We start from the raw sequence: 23,544 nt of genomic DNA, 5'->3' as shown, positions 1-23,544 counted from the left end.
TGTGACACACCTACTTTAATAATGTCCTAAAGTACATGAATTTTGGAAAGCCATATGGTCTAAATGTTTATTGATTTTCTCATGTAATATTCCATTCTCTATTCACAATATTTTTTGGGGGACTATATCTGCTGATTTTGATAATCTCCCTTCAAAAACAATTTTATTCAACCTTTTTATTGCTCTTGCCTTTAAAGGTATATTAACTTGTTGGAAAGATAACTCTAAACTATCCTTTTTGGTTTGGTGAAATTTAGTTTGTGATGAACATAGAATAGCTTCTGTTTCTTCTACTTCGATATCTCAAAAGATTAAATCTGATTTATTATGGTTACCTTTTATGACTTTTCTACCCTCACACTCATCCTTCTTCTAATACTTATGACTATCTTAATGTATCACTTCTTCTTTTTCTTTTTCATCTCTCATCCCCCCCCCTTTTATAAAAAATTAAAACAAACAAAACAGAAACAAAACTTATGTAATATATATATTTACTATTTTGACGTTTTTATTTTTTTATTTTTTGTTGTCTTTCTCCTTTCAATAGGTTTTAATGGTATGTTACTTTTCTGATGTTATTAAGATTTCTTGTTTAAATGATTTTTTAAACTTTGTAATTGTGTTTATTTCTTACAGCTCTTTTAACCAGTGTATTGTCTATCACTGTGTCTGCATTCTCAATAAAAAATAATGGAGAAAAAAATAAAAGAACATATCTTACCCCTTTACAGGCAAGGCCGGTGTAAAAAGTAGAAACTGCAGACTTGTAAGTAGTTTTGTTGTAGTTTATTCAATAATTGAAGTAGCCCCTCCGGCCGCGATCCGACTCCATGAAATCCACAACCTCATTTAATGTGCAGCCGTGGAAACCATGGAGAAGGAACCCAGCCTAGAGACTCACAAGCAATACATGTTTTAAAACAAAGCACTGTGCGTGATCATGCCAGAATTATCACGAGCACGATCACACGCATGTGATATACTACAACATCTTCTTTTTATAACAGCAACAAAAATGAAATCTTAAACATAAAACAAAATTTAGAAGCCAACAAGCATAAAAACATAGTGCATAAGTTTTTATTTAGAAAGGACATTTGCATCAAATGCTTTAACCAACATAAAAATCTTTAAACCTAGCAGGCATGGAAACATTGCGCTTGGATCTTGTTGCAACTTTTCATCTGAATAAGCAGTACTTGAGGGTGCATGACTATCAGAAGGAAGCACTTGAACAAGATCAGAAACATCCAAATCTGCTAAGATATCGCTAGTGAGAGAGACTGACAGTAGAGTGTGCAAATTACTTGTAGAAGGCATGTCTCGAGGAGTAGCATTCCCCATAGCAAACCATTGGCTGTCTTCACTCTTCTTGTGCTTACCAATATGACCTGCTTGCTCAAGGGATAATATAACTAGGTCTCTTTTAGACCACTACCCTCACCTTGGAGAAAAGAAGCACCTTTTGCAATCTTTTCTTTGATTGGATTTGAAAACGTAGATACTCCCTTCTTAAATGTGTGAGGAATTTTAAGCAAAACCCAATCATTTACATGAAAATCAACAGTTTTTGTCGCATTGGACACATCATATTGAGATTTTTGTTTGGTTTGTTACAAGTTCACTCTCTCTTTGACAAGTTCAGAGATAGTGCAAAACAATGGTTATCCTTTGGTAAGGTATCTATCAACCAATCTGGACAGTGTTGTGCCCTGGGATTTCGCTGAAATTGTATTCATGTAAGGTGTAAGGTGATAGTTCCAAACCTTTTCTTTAAGGAAGACTGCAACTTGACACCCAATTGCAATTGCAGTTTGTACCCCTTCCTTCAATTTTTTTTAACCCTTTCAACTAGACCATTTGAAGTTGGGGAATACAATGTAACCCTGAGGTGTTTAATGTGATGTTTTGCAACAACATCTTTCATTTGTGTGAAAACGAAGTGCCATTATCTGTAACGAGCTCCCTTGGAGGACCTTCACAAGTAAAAATACTATCCAAACATTTTGTTACTGAGGAAGTGTTTGCAGAGGGAACAAAGTAAAAAAAATCCAATTAGAGAAATAGACAGCTAAGACTATCAAAAATGTCCTATCAGGTGGTAGCAAGTGAAAAGGACCTGAAAAATCCAACGCAACCTTGGACCACAGTTCTTCTGGGAAGGGCACTGTATGCAAAGGTGTTTTATGTGTGAGCCAGTGTTTGTTAGATAGTAAACAAGTACTGCAGGAAGATATCCAAGCAGCAATTTGAGAGTCCATGGAGGGCCACCAAAAATATTGTTTGATGTTTTTGGAAGTGGCTACCACCCCTAGGGGACCAGAATGAGCTGCTTGAAAAAGTTTAGATCTGATTGACATTGGAAGAACCACCAAGTCATTCCAAAATAGCATCCCATTAAGTATGGACAGCTCACTAGAAACATGAGAAAAAGGTTTTATGGGCGAAGACAAACACCTCTCTTTTGGCCATCCTTGAGTAATAAATTTTGTTATTTGAGACAAAATATTATCTTCAGAAACAGCCGTAATACAGTCATCACGAGAAATTAAACTGTGAGCATTTAAAATGTCATCTAATGATGCAACCACAGATTCAATTTCCTTATGTTCACCATCTATATCATCATCTTGAATAGCCATCCTTGACAGCCCTGGTATTCTTGTTGCCTGGTATAAATTCGATTTTGAACTTGTATTCATGTAAGCGAGATAACAATCTCACTAGTCTAAAAGAGGCTTTCCCAGATCTATCACCACTAAGGAGATGAATAAGAGGTTTATGATCAGTGAAAAGTGAAAACTTCATTCCGCAGAGATGTTTTCAATTTCTCAATGGCCCAGACACAGGCTAAAGCCTCTCTTTCAATTGTGCTATATCGTGATTCTGCTAATTTTAGAGACCTAGAAGCAAAGGCCATAGTGTGTTCACAATTATCATACAACTGTGAAAGTACAGCTCCTATGCCCTTTTGAGTGGCATCTACAGTTACCAAAAATCTTGCACCCAGCTTAAAAGCTGATAAAGCTGGTGCATCAGTGATGACATTTTTAACAGAAGTAAAAGCATGTTAAGCAACATCATCCCAAACAAAATCAACATTTTTCTTTAAAATATTTCTCATTTTGAGTAATTTTCACTCATCCCCAAGAAAGATCTAAGAGAATCTCTGTCTTTAGGAGGAGGAACATCTTGAATTGCATTTACCAATGAAAATTTTGGATGCATGCCAGTATCAGAAATGCAATGACCCAAGTAATCCAATTGTGTTTTTATACATTTTACATTTATCCAATTTGAAGGTAATTCCCACCTTGTTGAAGACGCCCAAGACTTTTCTTAAAATGGAATTGTGCCCATCTGTAGTTTCTGAAAATATTAGGACATCATCTTGACATGCCTGTGTACCAGATATTCCAGAAAGTATGGAATCCATTAATTTCTGAAAAACACTTGCTTCAGAAGCCAGGCCAAAGGGAAGTCTCAGAAATGTATAAGCTCCAAATGGAGTGATAAATGTAGTGAGATTTAGTGATTCTGCTTCGAGTGGAATCTGATGACAGGCAGAACAAAAGTCTAAGAGCGAAAGAAAATTGGCTCTATTAATATTTGACAGAAGGGCACTAAACTTGTGCAAGGTATGAAAACCAATGAGGATATTCTTATTTAAAGTGCGTAAGTCAGCACACAACCTGATGGAATTATCCTTCTTACGTACTATCACTCTATGGGACGGACCCATTCAGATGAGTCAGTCTGGATAATTACCTTATCTCTAACCATGGTGCCCAGCAAGACTTTGAGATCAGCTCTGACAGATAGGGGAACAGGTCTGAGTTTATGAGACACAGGCATAGCATATTTTTTTAACTTGATTCTATGTTCAAATTTATCCATGAACCTTATCTTATTTGTAAACACATCTGGAACATTTTTAACCATTTCTGAGAGTGTGTCTTGTTCAGGATCATGTGTGCTGGCTAAATTGAAATCACAAACCCTGACAGGATGGGGTGAACCTGGAATCAACATTAGACCCAACTTTGCTAAATCAAGCCAGCCTAAAATTAATTTTCCTTTTTTAGCAACATATATTTTTGTAAATGCTTCTCTGCCCAGACATTTTACTGTCTCCAATAAAATGCCAAGCATATCAATGTCGTTGTCTCTATAAGCTTTTGGATAAACATCAGGAGTGTTTAAAGGTTTCGATGTAGACCACACTAGTTCATACAGCGTGTTTGAGATGATAGTGATGGGAGCCCCTGAGTCTGCCTTCATATCAAGTTTTGTGTCACCAATGTACACATCACAAACAGGACCCTTAATTGGAGCTGAATCCAGTATGTCTACTTCAAGGGTGAGAAGTACTTTAGCAAAATCATGTGGCAAGGAACATTCTTCTGAAAAAGAAGAGATACCAAGAGCACCAACCCTAGTGATGTTCCCTGAACTTCTACATACCCCTGAAAAGTGACCAATTTTGTGACATTTTGTACATTTGTTACCGATGGCAGGGCAAACAGGATTATTACTTAGATGGTTCTTGGATCCAATCTGAAACAAAAAGTACTTTTTTTGTTAAAGGACTTATTCGAATTATTTTTAGATCTGCAAGACAAAGCATTAATAACTTCTGGCGTTTCTACATTGTTGACATTGTTGAGGGGCTGAGAATTTGTGTCAGAGGTAATGCACTTGCTGGAAAATATTGAGCGTTCAATAGCTTTTGACATGTCAATTACTTCTGAAAGTGTTGGATCTCTGTTGGAAAGTAAGCGCTCTTGAATTTTCTTTGACTTACACCCAAAAACAAATTGATCTCTAATAGAAATGTCAATAGATGGTCCGAAGTTGCACTTTGGTGCCAAAATCCTAAGGGACGAAATATACTCTTCTATTGACTCATCTGTTAATTGATGCCTCTTATTGAAGTTGTCTCAGCATCCTTTTTGCCAACTCTTTCCCCCACGACACAACCCCCAGCGACGATAGTGCCTGTTACTACTGTTGCCTCTCCCACTGTGGTTTTTCATCCTCCGACATTAGTAAGTAGTGGGACACCGATGCGTGGATTTGAGGATAGGGATTGGACAAAGTTTAAAGAACGCATGGGACCGTTAGTGAGGTCTGATGTGGGAGATAAAGAGAAACAGGTAATAGCTAATCAGGCTGTGCAGTGGGCCCGTAATCCTATTTGTAGTGTAGGGGATGTCTGGGCGACTATGAGAGATTTGGATCATTTTATACAACAGAATGCCTTTAAACATATGTCAGCTACTTTGATTGGTCTTTGGCAGCTGTACTTTGGAACGAAGGCGCCTCAAATTTGATATGACATTAGAGATCGAGTGTATATTGATGAAATGGGGCCAGAACAAGTCTTTGCTAATGTTATGACAATCATAGCTTACGGGGGGAGACTGCATGAGAAAAGCCCCAAGTTGGTATTTCAGTTTCCGATGAGAGAGATTCATCATATATATCACCCAGAGATACCAGAGTTAACGGATGGGCGAGATAATGTGACTCGAGTGGCAGTAGCAGCCCGGTTTCAAGAACAATGGGTTCATACTCCGTGGAAAACAAGTGAGGTTTTATCTCTTAAGACTCATTTACCAGATGCGAAGGAGGAATCCCACTGCCTATTATAAAGAACTGACTGAAGCTGCTTTTTCCACAGTGATGACTCTTGCTGATATTGAAATGTTTTTTGGTTCTCTTGTTCTGGTCAATATTTGGAGGCAGGTTCATACTCAAGATCATGTTCTAGAGTTGGGTGGTAATTTGGATCCAATTAAGGCATTGGATCAGGAAAGGAAGCCCGGTGATAAGCCTCGAGTGGAGATTTTAGAGTTGCCAGGTCGCATAATTACGTATATGCATTCTCTTATTCCACCGAGAAAGGTGGATTGGGATAAATTGTCGGCCTGTCACAGAAGAAAGCTGAGAGTGTGTCCGATTTTTTCACTTGATTTGAAGGTACATTTTTGGATTATAGTGGACAGAATTTGTCTATTGAGGGAGGTGTTCAGTTGTTTGTTAATTGATTTGTCTCTAATTTGCTTCCCGAAATTGCGACTCTGTTGCCGGCTTCTGAAAGCACCTGGTCCACCCCTTCCCCTTCTGCTATTGCGAATATGGCACAATATTATGAGCATAGGGATAATGAGGAAAAGGAGAGAACAGAGAAGAGGCATAAGGATTTAAAGATAAAGGTGTTGTTACAGCAGGCTTTTAGAGGGAATGTGAGAGGACGTGGTGGTCCTGCTCGACAGCTTCCACGCACTAGTAGGCAGCCAACAACTACGCCTTTGGGTCCAATCAGTGTGCGTACTGTAAAGAGGAGGGACATTGGTGTAGTGAGTGTCCTGTGCTTTTGCAGAAGGTAGCAGCCCCTAGAGGACGAGGTTCTCGTAGTCAGGGTTGTGGAGCTGGTGGGGCTAAAAGGGCGCAGGGTGCTGCACCCTCACAGGGTCGTTCTGATAACAATTATTTCGATGACCCTCGAGATGGACAGTAGTATCATGATGATTACGATATGGATGAAGTGACAGGAATGTCTTACAGCTAGGACAGCCAGGAGCAGAGTGAGGGACCAGTTCCGATACCTGTAGACCAGCGTGGTCCTTATGTAACAGCAGAATTACATGGTTGGTCTAAGGAATTTCTTTTGGACACAGGTGAAACAAAAAGTTCTGTTTCTCGAAATATGGTCCCTGGGCTCTTTCGGGTCATAATAATGTGTTGGTTGGTTTCTCCGGTATACCGGTTGTAAGCCCCATTTCAAACCCCCTTGCATTAACTATTGGTCGTTTCACTGTGGATTCACCATTCTTGCTGAAATCTAATTTTCGTGAAAATTTGATGGGTTTCTATTTGTTAAAAAAATTGCATGCCACCAATTATTGTTCTCCAGCAGGTGTCTATATGACAATGTGTCCAGATGTAGCACGTGCTAAGCAGTGTTTGTCCAAAGACGCACCCCTTCCTTTTGAGTTTAAAGATGTGCCACCCACTCTGTGGGCGACAGGTGACACAGATGTGGGATTGTTGCAGATATCGCCGGTTTCGATACAGGTTAAAGATGGTGCTTTTCCTCGTATCCCAGGCAGGGGAGCGAGCCTTATTACAAATGACACAGGATTTGATTACGAAGGGAGTGGTTGAGGAGACAACTGCTAATATTTGCAATAGCCCTATTCTTCCAATTCTTAAAAGGGCGCCCTCAGGTTCTTCTGATAAGATGTTTATCATTTTGTGATTGATTTGCGCAAAGTTAATAAAATAGTAGTCCCTCAGTTTCCAGTGGTTCCTGACATTACCACCCTTTTAACGATGATTCCTTCTACTGCTAAATTCTTTCCTGTTATCAATTTAAAAAAGCACTCTATAGTTTTCCTGTTTATCCAGATAGCAGGTATTTGCTTGGTTTTACCCCAGCTGCCAGAAGCTTTAGATTCTGTTGAGCTCCTCAGGACTAGACGGAAAGTCCGAGCATTTATAGTCAAGCATTAAAGAGTCAATTGGATTCCCTTTCACTTGCCCCAGGTAATGTATTGTTGTAGTAAGTTGATGACTTGCTCATCGCTTTTGACACAGAACAAGGTTGTAGGGACAGTACAGTTAAGTTGTTGTTGCATTTGGCACATCACAGACATAGAGTTTCCCTTTCTAAAGGTCAGTATTGTTGACAGGAGGTCACCTATTTAGGTCACCTACTGTCGAAGGAGGGTAGGCGATTGACCCCGGAGGGTATCATTACCATTGTTAAAATGGCTGTTCCACAAACTTAGAAATATATGCGTGCTTTTATAGGTACCACTTCCTACTGTCGGTAGTGGATACCTAGCTACACTCTATTAATCAAACCCCTGCTTTCTCTAACAATAAAATACGTGCATGAGCCCCTGCCTTTGACGCCTGAATGTCAGCAGTCTTTTGAGAAATTGAAACCTGTGCTTTGTTCGGCTCCAGTACTTGGCACCACTGACTACACTAAACCGTTTGTATTGTACGTCCATGAGATGGCCAGTTGCTCGCTTTCTGTTTTAACGCAAACATTTGGAGATAAGCAATGGCCATGTGCTTATTTCTCTGCTGTCCTTGACCCTGTTGCACAAGCCCTCCCGAGCTGTCTAAGAGCGGTCACAGTTGTGGCCGTCTCGATAAGACAATTGACGGGACTCGTATTTGATACTGACCTCACATTTATGGTACCCCATGCTGTGGATACAATTTTTAATAAGACTAAGACACAGCACCTCACCAGTGCACATCTGACAGGGTATGAATTGACATTGTTTGCAAAACAAATTATGATTAAAAGTTGTGCCACTCTGAATCCAGCCACGTTACTATCCCTCCCTTCTGAGAGTGAAGAGATTGATAAACATGACTGTATTTTCCGGACAGAAGAAGAGAGAGACGAAAGGACGAGTAGACTTGACTGATGTTCCCTTATCTGACCCACAAGGGGAACTATATGTCGATGGCTCTTGTTTTAAATTACCAGATGGCACTGCAACTGCTGTGTATGCTATCACCACACTGGGCACGCTAGTTGAGACATCACAAGTTCCTTACCAATCGACCCAAGCTGCCGAGCTTGTTGCCCTAATCCGAGTTCGCAAATTAAGTGAGGGATTGGTTGTCAATATTTATACTGACAGCCAATATGCCCTCGGAGTCACGCATAATTTTGGGCAACTCTGGGAGGAGAGAGAGTTTCTTTCTTCACCATGGCACAAAAATCCAGCATGGGCACCTTATATTGCCGCTTCTGTCTGCTTTGACGCTCCCTAAGAAGTTGGCTATAGTGAAGTGTAGTGCCAACCGGAAGGTCGCTGATGATGTAGGTAGGGATAATGCTTTTGCAGATCAGATAGCTAAAGAAATTGCCCGGACCAAACTGAAAAGAATATTTGTAGCACGTCCTGCTAGGTGGGTGCCTAAGGTTACTATGTTCGAAGACACACTTGAGAATGTGAAGGAGATTTAAAGCAAGGCCACAACAGAAGAGTTAGCAGTGTGGCAAGAAAGTACAGCGCAATTGAACGATGAGGGATGTTGGATTGAGAAGTCAGCGAAGCACAGATGGATGCTGCCAGATGCAAATGTTCTCCCTGTAGTTACAATGGCCCACAGCCCAGCCCACATTAGTGCTAAGGGTATTTTCATGTTTTTAGATCCTGTATGGTAGAATGATAACATTTCAAAGACTGCTGCACATCTAGTGAAGTATTGTATGGTGTGCATGATGCACAAACCAGAAAAAGGTACACCTACCCCATCCGGCAAATTTGCACCACCTACCTTCCCTTTTGAAGTCATTCAGATGGACTTAATAGAAATGGAGAGGTGTAATAATCTGAAATATGTTTTAGTGGTTGTTTGTGCTTTCAGTAAAAGGGGTGAAGCTTATCCTACTAAAGTCAATAGAGCTGTTACGACTGCAAAGGTACTCCTGAAGGCGTTCTTTCCTCTTTTCGCCTTGCCCCGTTTGATTTGGAGTGATAAAGGAAGTCATTATAATGCCAAGGTCATTCAGTTAATCTGTGATGGTTTGTACAAAAACAAAAGTTTCATGTTGTAAACCACCCGTAGTCAGCAGGTTTGGTTGAGAAGTACAATGGTACTCACAAACAGAAAATTGCAAAGATTCAGGAGACAATGGGGTTACAGAGGCCAGATGCTTTACCATTAGCACTTTTGCTACAGCACATTCTTGGACAAGATTGTCACTGTATGAGGTCGTGTTTGGACACCTGGCAAATGTCTGGGGCGTCCCCCATCCTCAACGGTTCGCTAAAATTGAGTACCCCTTGTTGATTGATTACCTGTGCCAGTTAACTGAAAATTTGCGTTCTATTCACCAACAGGTCCGTGAGTCCCTGCCAGCTACACCAGAGGACTCGACGCGACATTCAGGCTGGCAATTTCGTCCTTGTTTGTAATTTTCAGAGAAAGAAGAGTATTGAGCCAACCTGGAAGGGGCCACTCTAGGTTTTGCTGGCAACCCGCACTGCCATTAAAGTTTCTGGACGTAAGAACTGGGATTATGCCTCCCATTGTAGGAGGGTGCCCCTGCGTGTACCCTATGAACAGTGGGTCAAGGAGGGGTAGCTGACCAGGAATGTGAGCAGATTCCTCATTTTGTTCCATTCAGCGACGCTGTCCACACATGGACGCAAAGTGACAGGGAGAATGATGACATCCTGAACGAGGCTGTCCCACCAGAGATAAGAGCTATTCAAGAACCCCTTTTCGCTGATCCCTCTGTGCCTGGGGCCACCAGGTACAATCTGCGACCTCGGCTGAGGAATAGTGCACAAAAGGAGAAGTCAGATTAGACAGGGATGGACTGTGCAAGTTAGGGTGTACTTTACTGTAGTACCAACGAAGTTAGTTTAGGATGATGTGAGATTTGTGCTCTGTTTTGACATTGGACAGGATAGATTGAATGTATCCCCCAGGGAGTACATTATCCTGATCGCCGTGGGATACATCAAGAGCTTAGGAAAGAGCAAGCTCCACTGCCGGTGCTCAAGAGCGCCAAAGTTTGATGAACAACTGGAGCCTGTACCAGTGAGGCTCTGACGGATACTGGGAGCTTGTATACTTCTCTTGTTGACAATTTGCCCCCTCGTTTGATCATTTGCTATGCACCCTTTAGGCAGAATGGTTGCGAACGAAGAGCAGCCAGTAATTTCCGTTGTTCACTTACGAAAAGTTTGGTCTATTGAGCAAAAAGTGTTCTGTGCAGTTCTTGTGTTACTACTGTCGTTGATTCTGGGCGGGGTGTCTTGGGTTTTGGAATGTGATCAGAGTGTGTTCAGAACGCACCATCATGTACTAAACGCAAGATTATTTTTCAAGTTCATACAAAAAGGACTGCCCCGAGTACTGTATTTCTAGACACACATAAAAGGTTCTTTGGAGAAGGTACTACTTGCTATCCTACTGAGTCTGTTACTAGCTAATGGACTGCATATCCATTGTCCCTCAGTTTCTTGGAAGTAAAAGGAGCATTTGGGTTTTGTTATCCAGGCCATGTCTGTATTATCGGAAGCCACGTGGTATAGGTTACCCAGGATGTAACAACAATACTTATTGTTATAATTTCTATATGGAAAAACAGAATGTAACATTGGTGGGTTGGCAGTACAAGGAGTTGAGAGTTCCCTGAGAGGCTGGTTATTACCCTGCATGTTGCCCAATAGTTAATTTTACTGACTTCATTATGTATGTCAACTGCTCAGGAATAGTTATGCGTAATGGCACATATTCTAGGGTAAACCCAAAATACCACTGTACCATTGGGTGGAATCTAGGTATGCTGCTGTGGATTATGATAGGCGCATCTATGCGCACCCAGGGTTTTTCTTTTTATCTAATGGGACTTATTCACAACGGTACAAATGATGTGGCCATTGGGATGGTGTTGCCTCTAGGCGTGCTTTGTAAACATGCAAAGCCTAAGGTCAGGTGGTTTAAAAGAACACTGACCAAGGAATTTTGTGAAGGGGTGACAGACCTTGAGGTCAATAATTATAGTAATGGTATCACTTTTGGGTTTATTCTTTCCTCCATTATTACTTTTGGTGGTACCGCTATGGACAGCGGTGAAAGGGCTAGGGAATACTTTGGATGTAAGCTGCAGATACTGTCTAATTCCACAGTGGCGGTTCTGCATGACATCACCACCCAATTAGAAAGTATGCAGATATATTCCGAGCAAACCAGATATGCTGTTGACTTCATCCTAGCTAAGATCGGTGGTTTGTGCGCAGTAGTAGGAGACCAGTGTGTAGTGGGGATCACTAATATGGAAAAGAATATTACCCAACATATTTTAGACATCTTGGAAAATGTTAAAGGAATGGAGAGCGGAAATTGGAGTTGGTCTATTTTGTTGTGATTCTGATTGCTTGCTGTGTTTTGGTGCAGTGCCTCCCCTTATGTTGCTCACACTGCACTGCCCTTCTCACCCCTAAGAGAATCACAATCCATGATACCAATGCAGCAATTATGATTCAAAAGGAAGTGAACAATCTTATGCAGATAGACGAGGGAATGTTTGAGACTTCTTTCCTCCTTACTGTTTTTCTCCCTGAAGCTGAAGACATGGAATGCTCTTAAATCAATTTACTATGTTTTATTGAATAATATATCTTTTGTTATCATATATAATTGCTTAGCTCATGCTAAAAGGAGGGTATGTTAGAATAAAAATTATGCTTTCGCATTGTTCTATGTAAGTTAGCATTCGCTGCGCCATTTTGTGTACCAGCGCCATTTTGTATAATGAACTAAGCTAATTCTCCACCATTTTCGAGAAACGGCCTTCTCTAGGTTATGTTTCTTCGGAGCTGAGTTCTACCACACTAATGAATGCGCTGCTCTTATTAGCGCATACCTTTCCTCTAGATGTAAGCTCCCTACCACTTGTCTAGTGGCGGACACAGGCAGGAATAACCTTGACTGATAGATAATATGTGCCCGGCTTCAGAACTGAAACTTACTCTTTTGTAATTTACTGTACAGCTGTGTTCCTCTGGAAATTCCATGGTGGGTGGGTTTTCATTGATTCTGAAATGTACATAATGTATTGTTATGCTTGCTAAAGTCAGACTCTCTCTGCAGCACTCCTAGCAACTGGGCAGACAGGGCTCCGCTCTGAGCGCACTTTGAATAAACTGTTATTGGGTTGTATTCTCTACTGTCTGACCGACTCTTCATTTCGTAGAAGGCAGAGAGGTGGACGTGAGTGACCTGAGTGACGCGAATCGGGCCACTTCCTTCAAACAACAATAATGGTGTCAGCACACTTGCAGTGTCTAACAGTGAGGGTGGAGGTTGCATCTCAAACAAGTTAGTACCAAGGTTCCTGTTGGGGGGGACATTAGGAAATGGCCGACAGCCTATGAGGTGACCTTCGCGCACAGAGTCACTGAGAAGATCTGAGGAGGTAGCTTATGGCGGTACTTACCTAAGGTAGGGAGTGGTGTCCTCCTTCCACTGGAAGGGAAGGACATGGTGAGCTATCCAGTTAAGAAAGCCATTCTGATCAGTATGCCTAGGGAGGACCCAAACCGTCCGTCCTGGAGGGGGTGGATTTCTTACTCTGTGCTGGAAAGACATTGGTGGATGGCCCACACTTGGATAGGCCGGCTGTCTGCCCAACACGGGTGCGGGAGATTCATGTTTGTGTAGAGAGTTCCCCGTGGAGCTGGATGAGGAATTGGTCCCATGTTCCTTCTTAGAGTGAAGGGGTAATTGGGGTGGGCAAAAGCCCAGGATGCCCTACACCCAACTCCTCTGCCTGGTGCCTTCCCAAAGGGAGCGCTAGGTGGGGTAACTGGCCTGTGCCAGGAGACTATCCACTTCCTTCAAACAACAATAATGGTGTCAGCGCACTTGCAGTGTCTAACAGTGAGGGTGGAGGTTGCATCTCAAACAAGTTAGCACCAAGGTTCCAAAGGGAGTGCTAGGTGGGGAACTGGCCTGTGCCAGGAGACTATCCACTGAGGGGAGACCCTTAGTGGCAGGGGAACGTGGGGGGTGACCGCAAACAGTATACCACCAGTTCAGGATTCGGGGGTAGCCCACACAAAATGGGGGTACGGGCCCCCAAACAGGGGGTAGGGGAAAAATAACTCATCCATGGACCTTGTCCTGTTCAAGGGTGCAGACTCTGGACTGGAGGGCCAGGTGCAGGAGGCCATTTCTGACCTGGTCAGAAGGAAAGTGGCAAAAAGGTGCAGGGCTTCTGGGGCCACTGGCCCTCACTTTCAGAAGCCACTTAGGACCGATGACCTTGGGTGGCTGGGTTCTTGGTTATGGATGCTGGTCAGCGCCCTTTGCCACATGCTGTTCCAGTAAACTAAGGTGGCCCAGGAGTAGAGACAGAAGTCAGACCCCTTCCTACACATGCTAGGAAGTTGTGCTTACCTGATCGGTTTAGGTGCTGTACCTGTGAGTACACTTTTGCCACCAACACGAGTGTTCATCAAAGAGGAGATTATGTGTCGAGGGGCTGCACTGGTGGCTCTGGAGTGATCGGAGCAGACTCAGTGGTCTGGCGAGTACCAGTGAACACGGACACGGAAATTCCTATCTCAGTTGGGCTATTCCTGCCCGCATTGAAAGATCGGCCATGTTGGATTCCTCACCCTAGAGAGGGGAGGGGGTTGAGGTGTCACTGACATCGTCCGGGGCCTCTCTGTTGCCTTGGCAACATGGAGTGCTTGGCGTGAGATAGGAATTGCCGTGTCCGTGTTCACTGGTACTCGCCAGACCACTGAGTCTGCTCCGATCACTCCAGAGCCACCAGTGCAGCCCCTCGACGCATCATCTCCTCTTTGATGATCAAGAATGGCACTGTTTCTGGGACATTGGGCCTGCGTGGTCCCCACAGCCGACCTGCATGTAGCGAGCTGCTCGAACCTTCCCTTGCACCAATCCCGAGGGACCTGGGGGGCATAGTTCTTGTTAAGTACCTGTACGAGCAGTGAAGCCACCCCACGCTCCTTCACGAGTGGCTCTGGTTTCATCCGGAGTTGCGGTCCGAACTGTCCCAGAGAGTTTTGTGCTTACCTGATTGGTTTAGGTGCTGTACCTGTGAGTACACTTTTGCCACCAACACGAGTGTTCTCCAGGGACCTATGGACTTGCCCCCTGTTCTTTTGTAATCTCTCGGGCCATCAAAGATTCCCCCTTCCTGCCCCTGCAATGGATGATTATGGCAGTGGAGCTTTTAGCACGGTCAGCGCATGGCTAATCAACCGTTTGTATGAGGACCAAGTGCTTTCTACATTGTAAGAGCGAGTGCCTCATGAAGCACCGGCACTTTCCTTGCCTGCCCTGCGCTGCACAAGCAGTGCACGCCAAGCACTCCATGTTGCCAAGGCAACAGGGAGGCCCCGGATGATGTCAGTAACACCTCAACCCCCTCCCCCCTCTAGGGTGAGGAATCCAACATGGTCGATCTTTCAATGCGGGCAGGAATAGCCCAACTGAGATAGGAATTGCCGTGTCCGTGTTCACTGGTACTCGCCAGACCACTGAGTCTGCTCCGATCACTCCAGAGCCACCAGTGCAGCCCCTCGACGCATCATCTCCTCTTTGATGATCAAGAATGGCACTGTGTCTGGGACATTGGGCCTGCGTGGTCCCCACAGCCGACCTGCATGTAGCGAGCTGCTCGAACCTTCCCTTGCACCAATCCTGAGGGACCTGGGGGCATAGTTCTTGTTAATTACCTGTACGAGCAGTGAAGCCACCCCACGCTCCTTCACGAGTGGCTCTGGTTTCATCCGGAGTTGCGGTCCGAGCTGTCCCAGAGAGTTTTGGACTCGCTGTTTTTTGGGGGCATTGCTTGCTCTGGGTAGGGGCCACCGTTGAGGACCAGAGAGGAGCGTGCTATGCCCAATTGGTCTAGTGTGACAGCATTGAGAGTTTCTATTGTCGATCCCCAACTGGAACCATTTCAATTGCACCAGCTGGACAACCGTAAAACCGCTGATAAATGTAAAGGCACTTCGTACATGTAATGTGATAGCTTGAAAAGTACATATCCGATTTGTATAGTTTCGGTCTTGTTTTACTTATAATATAGAAACCTATTTTTATAACTCTGTGTGGAGTCGTTTTGTGGTGTATTCATTGTGTTCCTGTGTATGAGTGTGTTGCACAAATACTTTACACATTGACTTTGTTGCTAAGCCTGCCTGCTCTGCGACAAGCTACCAGATGGTGAGCACAGGTTATCTTTGTTGTGTATCTAGTTTACCCAGACTAGAATGGTGGGTTCTGCCAGGCCAGGGTGTATACCTTAGCCAACCAGAAACCTAATTTATAACAATAATATACTGTACATTGTACTGCAATGCTGATAGTTTGTAGCCTCATGTAACAGTATAATTCAGCATCCTATAACAATATTATAAATTGTATCTGCAATTTTTACGTTTTAATGTTACCAATAAATGTCATACTTACAATATAAAATCACACATAGAAAATAAAATAAAAATTGGATAGAAAAACCTTTACACAGGGATGTGCTAAAAGGACCATTGGAGATGATGGGCCGATGGGTTGCATTCTCTTAATTGTCCACCAGTTCAGTGTAGTTTAATGCTTACATGTACAAAGAGAAAGTTAACTCTCTTCGGCATTTGTTATTGTTTACCTATCAGGATTTGTTTTAATGGTTTTATTCATCACTGCCTTGTTGGTAGACAATCACATAGTGTGCTTTTGGATATATTTTCACCAATATATGAAATGTGATGGTTACCTATTAGGATATGATGTTTTGTACCATTGTAGATTCCTGGCGATTATATGCTGTCTTAACTGTTACATCGCTGCGTCACAAACAGCTGAAAAGCAGATTTTCAGTGCGACTGGACACACAATATACATTACGAAAAAGGGATTATTGGATGAAGTATGGCAATAATAACATGTAATAAGCACTGACTGTTACTTTTCAATGGAGGTGATGGTGCTTAAATGGCTATTACATACACCTGGTAATGTTGAAGGAAAATGAGCATAGTGATGTTCTCCGTGTGAGGTTATGGGTGTTAAATGACTATTGAATATATTTGGGACTGTATTAGGATAGTTCCAGGTACTAAAAAGGGATTGGTATTTTCAACATTGGGGATCATATGCAATAAATGCCTTTTACATTAGGGCGTAGCCAAGATGGTGACCAGTGCGGACATGCCTTGTTAAGCTTCGCACTGAGCCCGAGGAATCGTGTGACACCAGCACAAGGTGGCCGGCCTGCAGGGCCTAACTACCTGTACACTCAGACTGCATCACTTCCGGCAGTGCACTGAAGTGCAGTTACTGACCAACTTTTGGAGGGGAGACTATCAGCGGGATTGTATTGGTCCACTGACAATGTTCGCTTTCTAGGGGCTGCCAGAGAGGGATGAGGGGCCCAATGTAGAATTCTTCCTTGAATAATGGTTAATGACAACAATGTTGGCGGGACAGGTTCCCAAATTCTTCTCCATCAAGAGGGCCCACCGGTTCCCGGGGCTACCCCCCACAACCAGGGGCAACCCTGTGTTCTGTGATGCCTGCCTATTGAATTATCGAGACAGGACTCTGATACTCCAGGCCTTTTGCTCCAAGGGCCCATGGCATTGCAAGGGAGCGTTAGTGACCACTTACACGGACTACACAGCAGAGGTGAAATGCTCCCGCAGCTCATACATGGGGGTAAAACAGCAGATGCTCCAGATTTTCCAGAAGTACACACTGCTTTTCCCAGCCCAACTACGGGGGGTGGTGGGGTACGCTACTCACTTCTTCCAAATGCCTGAGGAGGCTGGTGCTTGGTTCCTTGGGGTTGAGGGCCAGAACTGTCTGAGAAAGCCCTGCCTAGGGTTCTTTTGGAAGTACAAGGCTGAGGAAAAGACTCAATCGCTGCACCAGATATCACCCCACTAACAAGCAGGCAGCTTATGAGAGGGCCCAGGGGGTGGCAGATGTCCTGGTGCACAGTCCGAACTATTGCACTGCCCTGACATCTGAGCAGGGCTCAGATGCTAGGTCTGGTTCCAATGATTCTGGGGAGCGTCTGCCCTGACTCCCCGGTCTGTGAATGACATTACCTGAGGAATACAGAAAATACTGCAATGCAGGAGGTTGGTGGCCTGGGGGGTGCTCTTATTCTTGCATGCTTGTGTGCTTTCATGTTTTCATCCTGGGGGGCTGCGACTATGATGAGGGTGCCAGGTGCCGGGGTCATTGGGGACTCAACACTATGGATGAGGCAAAAAGGAAAAACACTTTGTTTCAGTCTCTGCCCCACTCCTGATTTTGTCCGATTTGTACATGTTCATAGTGCCTATTGATGTATACCTGTTGGATTGTTACTTCTTTGTTACAGGCACTTCAGCCTTGAGAGGGGTTGGGGGTTGTTTCAAAAAAGATATTACCCGAGGGAGTTTACCTGGTACAGGACGAGACATATTGAGTCAGGAAGGGCATGGCAAGATCCACGGGGTTGCTGAGTGGGGAGGAAGACCGGGAACCAGGCTGTGCACTCTCACCTCACTCTACACCGCTTACCTATACTGCTCTTGCAAGAGACTCACTTGGTGGCAGAGGATCTCAGAAGAGTCAAAACAACGAAAGAGTGTAACTTACTGGAACGAAGAACAAGCATGTAGAAAAACCAACTAGGTTTTTAAGAAAGCCCTCACTCACCAACCTAGTTGGTGACATGCTTCATCATCGGGCCCCACCAGAAGAGGCCGAATGCCACCCTGGTATGCTTTAACGCCAGAATTACTGCGGAGCTGGTAGCATGTGAGTCGTGAATGGCGAAAGTGAATTTAAAAATGTCTGAACTGTGTCAGAAAAATCTTTTTATTAGTTTTGCCAATCAGACATGGATAAAATACAGTGTGGGACAAAGAAACAAATGAATTGTTCAGTTTTATCCGTGAAGGTGTGGTCAACATGTTTCTGCCTATGTGTGATTATTAATCAGGCTTTCATCAGGACCAAAGTGTGGTGAACCTCGGCGGTATGTGCGCACTAAGGCCCACCCTAACCAGAGGGTAGTAGCGTGAAAAATAATTAAAAAACACTAGATGTCAAGAGATCCTCATTCTGGAGAGGAACCGAGTTTATTCTGTTAAAAATAGTGACTAACAATGACAAACAAACAAACAGAAAAAACAAAAGGAGATTATGTCATAAACATGATCTTCTATAGTTTGTCATGGTGGAAAGTACATGCATTAGTGCTCTTCGTGGAGCACTTTAGGCGGTAACACTGATCTCACATGCTACTATTTGTGATCCTGTGCACTTATTAGTTCTGCGGACCTTTTAATCAAAAATGATGTTACTAAGGGCTGTGGTGCCCTGTATGCCCAAAATAACGTTTAGCGGTAGCCGCTGGTCTATAAATGTTATAGAGGTATGCTGTTAGGTCAGTTGCAATATATTAAAGATATATCTTACAGGAGGTGTAATCACTTATTACACCATGGGTCTTGGGAGGGGGGTGGTGGCAAAATGGCACACCCTACAGGAGAGAAAAAATGAGGGTAAAGTTAAGTAGTCAGGTCTCGGCTTTAGTAAAATATGTTGTGTTTATTCCTTGTTGTCCTCGCGACTTGCCTCGCACTGCCCTTCGCCGCGTGCCCTCGCCCAGGGTACTATGACGTTCCTCCGTTCTACAGTGGAACCTTGGGCGAGGGTGGCAGTTGAAGGGCAGTTGGAGGATTACTGCTTTGATTGTTAGACGCCCACTGGTGTCAGGGCAAACCTTCAATAAAGATTTCTTCACGTACCTGCTCCTGGTGTCCTGGTCTTTATAAATTGGCAACGAGCTCCCTGGCACCACTACGGACCTGCGTGTGTGAGTGTGCTACACACTTCTGTTTTCCTCCGGATCTACATCTTCATGATCGGAGTTCTTCAGGCGTCGACTCCAACTCCATTGCTCCTGTATTCACGTGCAGTTGTTCCAGATCGTGTATTGACCCTCACGGTGAGATCCATGCTGATTGCGGCTAATTTATCTAACTTGCGCTATCTCGTTTGAGGTGAAACTTTTAATTAAGCGCATTATGCGCCTGTAACATTCCCAAGAACTTGGCCGTGCGCGAAGGCTTTGCTGTGCGCGAAAGTGTTGCATTGGGTCGTTGCCGATATACATTTCTTGGCCGTTCCCTTCATCGCGCCACTTGCGCTTCTCCTCAGACTGTGTCTACAAGCCTAATGCGCATTTCAGTACATCAGTGGAACGCACAACTCGCTACTTGCTGCCATTTTGCATTGGGACTAAACGTCAAAGTTCAGCAGCCATTTTCATAACGTCCTTCACGTCACTGGAACGCTTTTCAATTACAGCCTTTCCTTTTCAAGTTAAACGTTTTTTCATACAGCGGCAAGTATATACAGTGATGTGCACACTTCCTTTGAATTATACAGTGCATTTCTAATGTAACCTTATGCGCACACTATCTACTTTGCAATTCACTTTCATCTTGTTTGTGAGGAATCTTGTGGAACTTCCACGTTCATGCACACCTTCCCTCCACGATTATAGTGTGCATCTCTTCTACAAAAGGAAAAAATTAATACCCTGCAATATAGTGCAATATTTTTATTTTCTTTCTTCTTAAAAAATTACAGCTTATTCCTCGCAGACCTGCACTATAAGTACTACAGCCTGTACACTTCAGTGATACACACACTGCTTCGTGCATCTTTCTAATACTTGTAGTTTCTCAGCCTATATATATTATCTTGTTTGGCACCTGCTCCAGTTCCTTCTCTACCACTTACATTTCTTACATTTCCTTTTCCTCCATCTTCAAAATTCCTCCTTAATCTACTAACATACTATATTCCTTCTTTTATCTCCTTTGTTGTTTTTTCTCTTTTTTCTTTCCCTTCTTTTCTCCCTTCTCGTTCTCTCCATGGCTTCAGGCAACATTTGGAACCTTTCACCTCCTCAACCCTTCATTCCTGCGCCAGGTGATTTGTCTCTTAAATGGGAAGACTGGCGCGAGTACTTCGAAAATTACATCTCCACTTTTGAAGAGGAGGGGGAAGAGGTAACGCCAGAAAGGAAAAAGAGCATTTTGCTACTCTGTTTAGGGGCAAAGACTATGAAAATTTATAACCGCATTAATAAAAAACCTAGAGCTGAAGGGGAAAACGATGTTTATTCTCATGCCTTAGAAGATCTTACAAATTACTTTAAACCCACTGTTTGCGTATCAGTCCACAGATACAAATTCTTCCATCGTAAACAGAATCCAGAAGAATCCATTGAAGACTTTGTCTCTGCACTTAAAAACTTAGCACTGTCCTGTAGATTTGGTGAGCTTCATGACGAATTCATTCGTGACCAGATAATAATGCGATCTGCCAATCGCGAAATCCAAGAAAAGCTGTGGGCTAAAGGTGAGGCTCCCCTCCAAGAAATCATTGACATGGTCAAGAGGACAGAACTAACGGGTAGGTGCGCTAAAGCCGTCCTTTCTGAAGACAAACATAAACCTATAGAAGAAGAACAAACCATTGTAGCCAGGGTGAAACACACTAGAAACACCGCAAAAACATCCTCTTGTGATTCCAACCCAAGGAAGGGGTCTTCTTCTAAAGCCATTTTAACTGGGAACAGAAAAAGTTTTAGATACGGTAGCAGATTCCATTTGGCGAATGACAAAAATTGCTAATCACAAAAAATACTCCAATTGACCACGCAGTGGTCAGTGGTGCTAGTAAACTAGCTGTGCCCGAAGTTGGGGACCAAAAAAATAGAGGGGAAAAAAGGGGAACTCTCTAGTGAAAGGTTGTACCTAACAACCATGAATGTGGGGAAAAAACTATTTTTATTTTAATTACCCTCACACACCCTAGTGGTGTCATGCTTCATCATCGGGTCAACCCGACCCCTAAAAGTCAGGCAGGGCTCAACCACAGTGTTGGGAGCTCTTTTGATAGACAAGAGACGAGGGGGTTTACAGATAAAATACCTCAGGCAGATCCCCGGTTTCCCTTTATTTTTGGGTCTGTCTGGGTAATTAAAATTATCTAAAAATGGGTCTTTGTTGGAGTATTATGGTCCTAAGACCCTAGTGCCGACATTTTTCAGTCCGTAGTGGCCGTAAAGGTCCTGGACTTTCTTCAGGGCAAGACTAACCCCCTATGTGAGTGAAATTGAAGGATAGGAGGTCCCTATCCTATCAGTAAAGTAGGAGCAGAGTAGCTGCTCCTTGTGGTATGTAAAAAGATTGTGTGTGTTATCTGCCAGACTCCATCTGAAAAGAAAAACAGGGACAAACACCATGTAACCAAAACATCACAGGCAGAGTTACTGCCGTGCATACTGTCCCAGCGGGGTGTAGTGGAATCCGCAAAGGTGAGCATGCCTGCAATTATGTGCATGCTTCTGTATAGAGGATTTTCCCCTCATTGTGCCACTCAGAATCATATCACTGTAACATATTGGTTTGTATGTGACAGGCATAATGTGAAAGTGGCGAATTTAATCGCATCCTAGCGCTATCAGCGTGAACGTCTGACTTCTTAGAAAGAAAGAAAAAGCACCGAGAGTCACTAATTACGTGACAATTATTTGTTAAAAGGCCCCGCATTTTAGAAAAAACGGGCGCTGAGAGCCAGCGCCGGGTATAAACACTTACTTCAATTTGAGCTGTCACCCAGCATTCAAGCCTATTTAGGTTCCGGTCCTCGGCTCGAGCAGCCTGAGTTGCCAGTCTTGGGCTTAAATGTAGTGTTTGCGCGGTAAACCACTGGGACGTACGAGTCCCGCCCCCGACCCCCGGAGGAAGTGACGTACGACGTCACATCGAGAGCATCGTTGCTGTTGGGATGTGGCTGGGAATTGTAGTTTTTGAATGTTTTTATGCAGGATTGGTAGTTCAAAAGCGGGAGGATCGGAGAGTGATACTTGATCACTGTAGGTGCCAGCAGGCGCTAGAACAGTGCCGTGTTTTAACCCACAAAAGTAGTACGCATGTTAAAAACCGTGGTGAAGGTGCTCATTTCATTGGAGTAACAAATTCTGTAAACTGAGTTTGCCAGAATGCGAAGGCATAAATTGCCTAACAAAGGGGAGGTCCATTTTTTGGAGTTCCGAACAATTCCTACGAATTCGTAGGAATTGTCCCACCGGTAGGTTCTCCCTAAGGGCCCGTGGGTGTGCGCTGTCGAATCTCAACAGGCTATTTCTGTCGGTCGGTTTGGTACACAGAGAGCTATTTAGTGTGCCGTCCCTGGCAGTAATGTTGACATCTAGAAATGGAATGTGACTAGGCCTGGGCTAAAATTTCGTTCCGTTCGCGGAAATTGCGATAATTTGACATTTTCGCGTTCCGCGGAAAGCGCGAAAATGTCAAAATTTCCGCATTCCGCAGCTTGGCGATAATTTGTTTCTTGCTCGCGCTGTAAAATAATACATTCTCGCGCGCGCGCGATCGCCTTACCTGAATCCCTGCGTTCGCCGACAAGTTTTCTTGATCTGGTCGCGTTCTCCATGAGATGTTGTATTGTTTTTAGCCATTTGCGCTGTCTCGCGACAGTTCGCGCCCGCAGTGACGTCATGCGTCGCGCGATCACGTCTTTCTTCTCGCGATCATGCACCGTGAGACAACAGAAAACAAGATGGCCGCGCCCGCTAGCAACCACATGGGTAAGTTGGCGAGCCGCAACCATGCAGAAAATCTCGCGAACATGCGGGAAAAAAACTTCCGCATCTTCGCGATATTTCCGCGTGTTTGCGATAATTTTTAACATTTTCGCGATAATTTGCGAAAGTGGATTTCGCAAATTCCGCCCACCCCTAAATGTGACCCTTCACATTATACCTCGCCTTAGGCCATTTTCTTTTATATGTGGAACAATTGTTACCACTCCCAAGAATATCAGATAGTTTGGTGTACCATTTTATTTAATTGTGGAAGTGATAATACCAATAGCAGTAGACCTTACTTCAATACATCAGTTGGGGCTACCATATGT

The sequence above is a fragment of the Triturus cristatus genome, chromosome 2_1, assembly GCF_964204655.1.
Source record: "Triturus cristatus chromosome 2_1, aTriCri1.1, whole genome shotgun sequence".
Taxonomy (NCBI): Eukaryota; Metazoa; Chordata; class Amphibia; order Caudata; family Salamandridae; genus Triturus; species Triturus cristatus.
This window is presented reverse-complemented; position numbering follows the sequence as displayed.